The sequence below is a fragment of the Felis catus genome, chromosome D1 (genome assembly GCF_018350175.1).
Source record: "Felis catus isolate Fca126 chromosome D1, F.catus_Fca126_mat1.0, whole genome shotgun sequence".
Taxonomy (NCBI): Eukaryota; Metazoa; Chordata; class Mammalia; order Carnivora; family Felidae; genus Felis; species Felis catus.
Window position 1 is genome coordinate 9,506,929 of NC_058377.1, and position 9,301 is coordinate 9,516,229.

The 9,301-nt window shown below is 44.2% G+C and overlaps 1 long non-coding RNA gene across 2 annotated transcripts; it reads left to right on the plus strand.

The window, feature by feature from the left end:
• Positions 1-289: 289 nt before the first annotated feature.
• On the plus strand, positions 290-9,253 carry LOC123380323. Of its 2 annotated transcripts, XR_006585911.1 has the most exons (4): positions 290-585; positions 2,258-2,445; positions 6,587-7,596; positions 7,681-9,253. It is a non-coding gene; the product is annotated as an uncharacterized LOC123380323 (long non-coding RNA). The 2 variants fall into 2 exon arrangements; XR_006585910.1 differs by lacking the exon at positions 6,587-7,596.
• Positions 9,254-9,301: the final 48 nt, after the last annotated feature.

Consider the following 9,301-nt stretch of genomic DNA (forward strand, 5'->3'; position numbering starts at 1 on the left):
TGGTTGCCAGTATGATAAGGTTTATGATAAGTACATCATTTAAGTATGTGAGAGGTACCCTTATTTCAGACGTAAAGCTAGTGACACACAACTGCTATATACAGCAGTTTGTGTAATAAATGAAACCCCAGCTATATTTATATAATAAGCAAGCTATAAAAAATATAATTATTTTGCAGCCAGGTGATTCTGTTTTACTATCAGCTATAAGAAAGGTAGTTTGCCTTTAAATTTTGCTTCGGAAGTGTTTCTACCATACCTGTGGGCTGGTTTTAAAGTTTCAGTACAAGATGCCGGAAGATCTTCTTTACTCAGGAGGAACTAACATTCATGCAAGGTTTATGACAGCTACGTCAGACGTTCCCACGGGCACTTTAATTCTACTCTGACATATATCATACCCATTCAAACCTAGTTTCGTCTGCTCTAAGCTGTTCTCCTTTTCACCAGGTACCTCTGCGGCAGATGGGGTAACAATGGCTTTTGATGTGAGAAAGAGTCTGTTATTCCATTTCAAAGGTGCAGGTAAACAGATCTTGTACAGGGGACACAGCAGCAAACGCATAGGGTCTGAACTCGCCCCAGGTGAGTTGGCGCTGAGTCACTGCAATGACTCAGCTCAAAAGCCTTCTTGTCTTCAAGTTCATAGACCAGAGTCACTGTTCCGGGGGGGGGGGGGGGGGGGCCAATAGGGCCGAATGCCGCAACTCAAAAAGAATATTTATCCTGACTTACTTCCTGAGGCAGAAAGACAGAAATTCAGGTCTGCAAAGGCATTTAGGCGTTCTCGATGCATCTTTACCCCAAAGCCCTTGCACTCTTTATTGGCTTATGCAGAAAGGATTATGCTTTTTCTGTTTAGTAAGATGGTGTGTAGATTTCTGTTTAAAACGGAGAAAGTAGATCTGTAAGTCTAAGAGATTTGGAAAAACAGAAGAGGATCCCCTTCAGAATAAAGAGAAATACCTGTTTCAAATCATCTCATAAAATCTTCATACCGACTACCTCATTCCTTCCTCTGAAGGGCATTTTTTTTAATTTAGTTTATTTTTGAGAGAGACAGAGGCAGAGGCAGAGCAAGGGAAAGGCAGAGAGAGTGGGAGACACAGAATCTGAAGCAGGTTCCAGGCCCTAAGCTGTCAGCACAGAGCCCTACTCAGGCCTCCCAAGTCACCAGCTATCAGATCATGACCTGAGCCGAAGTAGGACGCTTAACCGACTGAGCCACCCAGGCGCCCCAGAAAGGCATTTTTAAATCAAATCTACAGAACAGGGTACTCTCATGAGTAATTTGCCAGAACTGAATTCTGTGTTGAAATTTACCAAGGTGTTTAACCCATTTAATTTCAGCCCCTTAGATATTCTGATTTATGTTAACGATGTCAGGAAACAAAAAAGAAAGGCGAGGAATTCTAGATTTAGGAAATGTGCCAGCACCTTGGCTGAACATGGTAGCTGCTCACTATGATACTGTGATTTTTAAGAAATAGAAATTTGGTCTTCATCCTGTTCCTAGCACACTGCTCCTAAAACCCTTGGAATTTCCTAAGTGACCAGGGGGATAAAGATGTTTTGTTAATGAAGCAGTTTAGGATAGCCCCTGGGTAACCCGAGGGAGGGGCTGGTTGCCAGAGAAACCAACCTGCCAACCGAGGCTAGATAGTCCTGAGAGGGAAGAGGGGCCAGAGGTTGATTGAAATGATCGCCAGGACGGATGATTTAAGTCAATCAGTGACCGTGTAATGAGCCTCCATAAAAACCCAAAAGGGTGGGGTCCAGAGAGCTCCTGGGTTGATGAACACTTGGAGATTTGGAGAGAAGGGTGCGTGGGAGAGAGCAGGGGAGCACCGCTCCCTTTCTCCCATCCTTTGCCCCGAGCACCCTCCCCCCACTGGCCCAGCCCTTAAGTAAAATACTTCTCTGACGTCTGTGAGCCACTCTAGCAAGTTAATGGAAACTGAGGAGGAGGTCATTGGAACCCCCAATCTATAATCGGGGGGGGTGCGGTCTCGTGGGACTGAGTCCGTCACCTGTGGGATCCGAGATATTTCCAGGCGATGGTGTCCGACGTGAGTAACAGAACTGGACTCCCTGAAGCACCTGTTAAATGGGTGGCTAACGTATCAAAAGGAACGCAAAAAAGGAGCTTAATGAAGACAGAGCTCACGTCCCTCGATTTGGAAAGCACCCAAGCATAAGTGTGCATGGAGCGCTTTGGAGCTACAATCTACTAATTCTCAAAATTCCTCACCCTCAGAAATGGGCAAATGATACTCCCCTCGACAGAGGAAAACAACCCAGGCACACAGGTGGCGTGGCAGACTCAGAATCTTAACAGCAACTTGGAAAATCACGACACCTGAGAAACCGCCTCGGGAGACACACCCGTTGGCTACAGGTCCATTGAAGGACAAGCTTTCAGAGAGACCACAAAAGTACGAAAAGGTAAGACTTCTGGCTACAGTCTGCGTAATCCATTAAATATATTTTGTTTTGTAAATCTACATCCATTCAGTTTTCTATCTGTATTGTGTGTATACCGCAGGTCCAAATGATATTACCTCGCTTAGTAGCAAAACGGGAGGGTTTGGATATTGGCACATAGATAATTACCACCGTGAGAGCATATAGGACTTGGAGGGGGACACCACTAACCATGAAGATTCTAGATCTCAAGGTCAAACAGCCACCAGCCGGCTGACCTAAAATGGTGCCCTTCTCCCTGCACATCCATTCTGGATTCAGTGCTGACCAGGAGATTCTCCCAATATGTAGACCCCTGAGTGATTGCAATCTGAGGTCGTCCACGTGGGAACATTCCAACCAACCACACGTCTTCATCCGTATCTTCTTCTTCACCCATCTTTACACACAGGGCAAACGATAATACTTGCTGGATGAATTGAGGTGAACATGTGAACTTGGATAAGTTACTTAACCCCTTTAAGGGTTTCTTCTCCCTATAAACAGGAGTTAAAATGGTGCCTTCCTTAGTTGCTTTTTGTGAGGATTAAATGAGATAGTGGCAACACCTTTACTAGTAAATGTGAGAGGCGTAGAGCACCTGGGTTTATACTTACCACTCATTTCACGACGTTAATAACCTTCCATTTGCTCCGCTAACCCTGAGTGGCTTGTAATAAGGGCTATGCCTGACTTTTTAAATTCCCCAACAAGTAGCCCAGTACCCGGCACGTACATGTTATTTATTGCATGTGGCATATGAGGCAAGAGTCTCCAGTCTCATTTATCAGAAGTTAGTTACAACCTCTCTGGAGCCCTCCTGAGTCACTGTAGACACCACCAGCTTGTTTCACAGAAATAGATAGAATTTTAAGACCGCAACTAAAGACATTTGTCATGGCTCAGTTACACCCTATCATTGGGATAAGCAGGTCATTCTAGTGCCAAGGTTCTTCAGGCCACAGCCAGCTTCCCTCGGGTGGTCCCCATGGGGGGATTTAGTGACAACTCCAGCAAGCAAGAATCTTTAATCCAAGCTCCCAAGTGGGGTGTGTATATCCTAGGTATCACAAGAGACAATCCATTGGGGTATAGAAAGAAACTACTCATTTATGAGAAGAAAAGAAATGAAATCTACTTGGATTGAATATGTGAACTAAGGGGACCAGATGTCCCTGTTTGCCTCAGACTGAAGATTTCCTAGAACACTTGATTTTCAGTGCTCAATCATGAGTGAATTGTTACCTCAGCATGGACTAAGGCTGGTGCCCAAACTGTGTGACACGTGGGTCTGAGAGTGTCCCCAGAGAGACGAGGACGTCCTGTATGGGAGAAAGGTTGATGGTGGTGCCTTTGCTCAGTTCATTCACTTCCATCAAATTGCAACATAGTGAGTTTTACAGGATGATCATCTGTGTGATTAACCTTATGGACACAGCACCTCTCAGTGACGCAAGCTTTATACTGGGATGGGACTCTTGCACCATGAAGAGAATCGCTGATTATCTCCCGGCTAAAACTCCAGAGAACTGTCAGACTGAAACATGAATTATGGATATTTTTTACCTAAACTTGCTATTCTTTTTTGGTTGATAAGTTTAGTGTGCAAAATATGTTACCTGCAGATTTTTTAATGTTTCATGTATTTTTGAGAGAGTGCAAGCAGGGGTGGGGCAGAGAGACAGGGGGACAGAGGATTCGCAGTGGGCTCTGGGCTGACAGTTGTGAGCCCAACTTGGGGCTTGAACTCATGAACCAGGAGGTGGTGACCTGAGTCGAAGTCGGACGTTCAACCAACCAAGTCACCCAGGCGCCTCAGATATTTTTTAAGTAACGAACATAATTTACATTTAACCAGCCCATCAAAACAAAGATGACATTTTAATGATGCTTTTATAAGCTCATGCAATGGGGAAAACATTTAGAAAGTGGAAGTTTAGTAGATGTTGAGGACTATATCCATCATCATGGGCTATTGTTGCTGACAATTATGATTTAGGTGTGTGTCACCTATGAAAACTGTCTTCATACTTTTTTTTTAAGTAGAAGCAGAATGTTTTAGCTTGTTTAAGAATTTTCCAGATAAAGATTTTGAGTGGTTTTAACTCAGTGTGTTGAAAATATAAAAAGGCAGCCCCCTCAGTGAGTTTATAAGACTGATTGATGTCAGCTAGGATGGCAATTTACCAGCCAGATTTACAAATAAAGCTTTGCAAAATTGATGGAAGCAGTTATGAAATGATTTTTTAATTTGTTTAGCACAGCCAATGATTTACTATTTTTATTTGGATCTCAACATCTTGGTATGGTGTCTTTTTCAGCTATGACATCCATTCAAACCAAGTACCTAAATAATAGAACTTAGACCCAGATCTTCAACTTGGAGTATCACAAAGATTTTATTTTATTTTATTTTATTTTAAATTTATTAAGTTTATTTATTTATTTTGAGAGAGAGAGCACAAGCAGGGGAAGGGGCAGACAGAGAGAGAACGAATCCCAAGCAGGCTCCACACCACCAGCACAGAGCCTGACCCAGGTCTCGAACCCACATACTGCAAGACCGTGACCTGAGCCGAAGTCGGACGCTTAACCGACTGAGCCACTCAGGCGTCCCTGGAGAATCACAAAGATTTTAAAAATCAATTTAGATATATTCAATAATATTTCTCCTTCTAAACATTATTTATTATTATTTATTATTTATCAGTAACAAATAACTTTAATTATTAATAAAGTTAAAAGAATTTTATTATATTAATGACTGAAACAATGCTTTAAAATATTATGTTTTATATTTCATCTTTTAAATTTCTCTTGTGACCGTTCTATAATGGATATTATGTTCATAGAGGAGTTCAGGAATACGATTTATAAATAACTAAATATACGTGTATAGGGATGGACACTCACACTGAAAAGAGATCACTGCACTAGCAAACTACTTCAAAGCAGAAATCTGTAGCAACTCTTGATGCCTGCCTAGCCCAGAGCTGCCACTGAATAACATGTATTCAGTGAATGAATGGTCACGTTCGCCAATGTTGTCATGTCCTGGAGGACTGCCTTTTTTAAAGCTGAATAACCATCGTATGTATAGGTCACATTTTCTTTATCCATCGAGGACATTATGCTATGTGGAAGAAGTCAGTCACAGAAGCACAAACACTGTACAAGTCCATGTCCACGAGTGTTTTGCCAAAATAGTTAAACGCATAGAAGCAAAGGATGGAATGGTGGTTGCCAGGGGCTAGGCTGAGGGGGAAGAGGGAGTTGCTAATCAGCGGGTATTCCATTTCAGTTATTCAAGATGAATAAGTTCCTAGAGATCTGACGTATAGCATTGTGCCTAGAGATAACAATACTGTATGGTATACTTACAAGTATGTTGAGTGTTCTTGACAAAATTGATTAATTTAAAAAAATTTAATTTTACTGAGGGCTGATGGAGGGTGGGAGGGAGGTGAGGGTGGGTGATGGGTATTGAAGAGGGCATCTTTTGGGATGAGCACTGGGTGTTGTATGGAAACCAATTTGACAATAAATTTCATATATTTAAAAAAATAATAAAATTTAAAAAATAAAAATTTTATTTATCTTGAGAGAGAGAGAGAGAGAGAGCAAGGGAAGGGCACAGAGCGAGGGAGAGGCAGAGAGAGAGCATCCCAAGCAGACTCTGGCTGCCAGCGCAGAGCCCAACGGGGTTTGAATTCAAGAACCGCGAGATCATGACCTGAGCCGAAATGAAGAGTCAGGCACTTAACCGACTGAGCCACCCAGGTGCCCCTAAAAATTTTTAATTAAGAAAAAAATGTAAAGCCCTTCCGAAGAATCCATAGGTGTACCTGAAGAACTAACGAATAAGAAGACCAGCTTATGGAAGTTCCTACCCAAGCTTTAAGGGGGGAAAAAAAAAAGCATCTGAGAAACGTCATGTGTCTGAGAGTCTCAGAAAGGAGGCTCCACTGTAATCAACTGTGTCATCCGTATCCGTATTCCTTCAACAGAATCGATGGAAAATCTCCCAAATTCATGCAATTCAGCGAGGAATTACTGAGTACCTCACCTCTGATTCACAAAGTAGGTTACTACAAAATGAGTGATCTATGATTTCTGATTTCAGGAAATTCATGTTTAGAACACGTCTCCAAATTCCACTGAGAGATGATTGCAGACGAAAGATCAGAGAATTTGAGCCTCGTGGCGGCATTATTATTTTGTAGAGGCCCAGCTTCTTTGTCCCACCGGGTACTCATCTTCTCCTTTCTGCCCCATTTCACGCTGGAGATGGGCAGCTTCACGGATCAGAATCTGACAGGGCACCGACCTAGACCAAGGCGGCCGTATGTTCCACACTGCAGACCGAGGGCATCACGGAAGCTGGTGACAGAGGCAAAGTACATTATTAAAAGATCTTCCCCTCCCACTGAGTGTTGGTAAAACTAGAGGGGGGAGAAATCCTCAAGTACGTTTCCTTTCGCGTCTTTATTCTGGATTATGATCTACACAGAGACTAAGAAGAAAGACAACAGGGGTGATCAAGTAAAGCACACGAAATAGCTGGAGATACTATTGTCCCCCAAAATCTGGACACAAGACATATGGCAGAATAAAGTGGACTATTAAAAAAAAACAAAAACGGTTACCCCGGGAGAGATGAACAGTGAAGGCAGTGATCTCAGAAGTTCTTAGTAAGTCAGAAAGTCACCTGGAAAAGGAGGCCTTCCAAACCGTTACTCACTCTAAGGACTGGTGTTCCAGAGGACTGGCAGGCTTCTTGACCGTCCCTCTCACTGTGGTGTCTGGCCCTGAGAGCTGGCTTCCTGTAGGCCTAGCTTCTGACACATGGAGGTACCAGTGGTTGAACTCTGGACACCCAGCATCACGAGAATTGACTCATGTAGCATGAATAACACCCAGGAAGGGCAATAGGGTTAAACAGTTTCCTTCGTCATCTCAGATCCCCGCTCGCCTGGAGACAAGGCTACGGGCCTCGCACGTTGTGCCCGCGGGAGCTGGGCAGCAGGCAGGTGGGGCCAGTTCCTTCTTCCCTTGCTGTAGATCAAGTTGCAAAGTCAACAAGACTGGTGTAAGCGGCTGCCTACACTCACACTGCCCGACACGGAACTGCAGGTGAAGGGGGATTAATCTGATGAGAAATAAAACGCTTCGGCACAGGAGTCTGAGCAAATCTTTATTAACATGTTTCCATTTTAGCAGGAAAACCCAGGAAGAAACGGAGGGAGGTTATTACAACCAAGACCTTTTCACCTCAAGGTAAGGAGACAAAAAGACACTGTTTAAATCTTAGCAAACACTTAAAGTACTTTATTTCCTTGGTAGTTTTTGCCAACTTAACTCCCCTACAGAGATTGCTTCTACGTCCTCTCAAGCCCTCCAAGAGTAGGCTGAAAAATCTTGCATAGTGTTTTCTTAAAGGAAACCAGGGTATTTGATCCAACAGGCCTGAAACCGCCCCCCCCCCCCACCTCCTTTGCCCACTCGCCGTCACTACCAACAAAGATGTCAATTCGGTACCTGAAATTTTACGCTTTTAAATCCAAAGAGTAAGTCTGAGTAAAAATAATTCAAGATATTCGTATTGAGATTTTAGGCAGATGCTGAGACATTTGGGTCAAAATAAACCCAAAGCAGAAAAAAAAAAAATCCAATGAAAGACAACTTTCTGGAGTTTTTATTTTATAAGGGCAAGAAAATGTGTCCAAGAAGCCATTGTTTCTGAGAAAAGTTTATTAGCTTGTCATGGATTCTGCCAACTAAGCTGTCTGCCCAGTGCTGACAATGCGGTTAGCCAGCAGATGACAGCCCCTGTCAGGAGATGAACGCCCCCAGCAACAGCTGTGCTCCAGCACCAGCCAGTTTGGAGGCCCCCCAGCCAGAAAATACCCGTTGAAATTAAACCCAGTGGTACTTCTGGCTGAGCTTCTAGAAGCCCCCAAGAAGGTGCCTGAGAAGGAGGCTGTGGTCCCACACAATGATGGCTCTTTATAAGACACAGAAGAACCACGTGTGGCACTGAGCGAGGACCCCGCCCCCACGGGGCTTCAGTGAGTTTTGGTTCACACACAGCGAGCACCACGGAGGGTCCGCACGTGGGAAGGCGCAATCAGAGGTATTAACCCTCCCGATTATAAGAGCTCGGCTTTCCTCGCAAGTATCCTCAAGGAGAGCGACAAAACCACCAATCGAAGCAATTATTGCTCTTAAGTTTATTCTCCTTCTTAACAACCAAGTAATCTGAAGCTCAGTGGTTCCTTAGTCCTCCTTCTCCCCACCCAACCTTCTCCTCCCCCTCCCCCCACCGCAACACACACACACACACACACACACACACACAACGTTCCCCTCCCTCCTCTGTCCCTCAACCCACCCACTCTGCTGTTGATTTTTCTCCCCCGGAACACCACCCCCACCACCTAACTGAGCCCCAGGCCTTGGGACTCTGCTGCCTAGACTGTAAATCTGGCCAGCGCAGAGAACAGCAAACAAAGAATCAACTGTGAGAACTGACAGCTCAAGGACTTGGGCAGTGGGTCTGCAAGGCCACCCCATACACCTCAAAATGACAGAGGGCAGGGCGGCAGTGGCCCCAAGACAGCTCAGCTGGGCTGCTGCTCCAATGAACAAAATGAGGCAGAAATAAAAGCACCTGGGACATGGGTTTGCAACACTGGCATCAATATTACCACAAAAATCTCTATAATTCCTTCTCAGATAGGAACAGAAATGGAAAAAAAAAAAATGAAGGAAGGAGGAAGGGAGGAAGGGGTTCGGGGGAGGGAGGAAAGAAGAAAGAGAGGAAGGGAGGAGGGGGAGC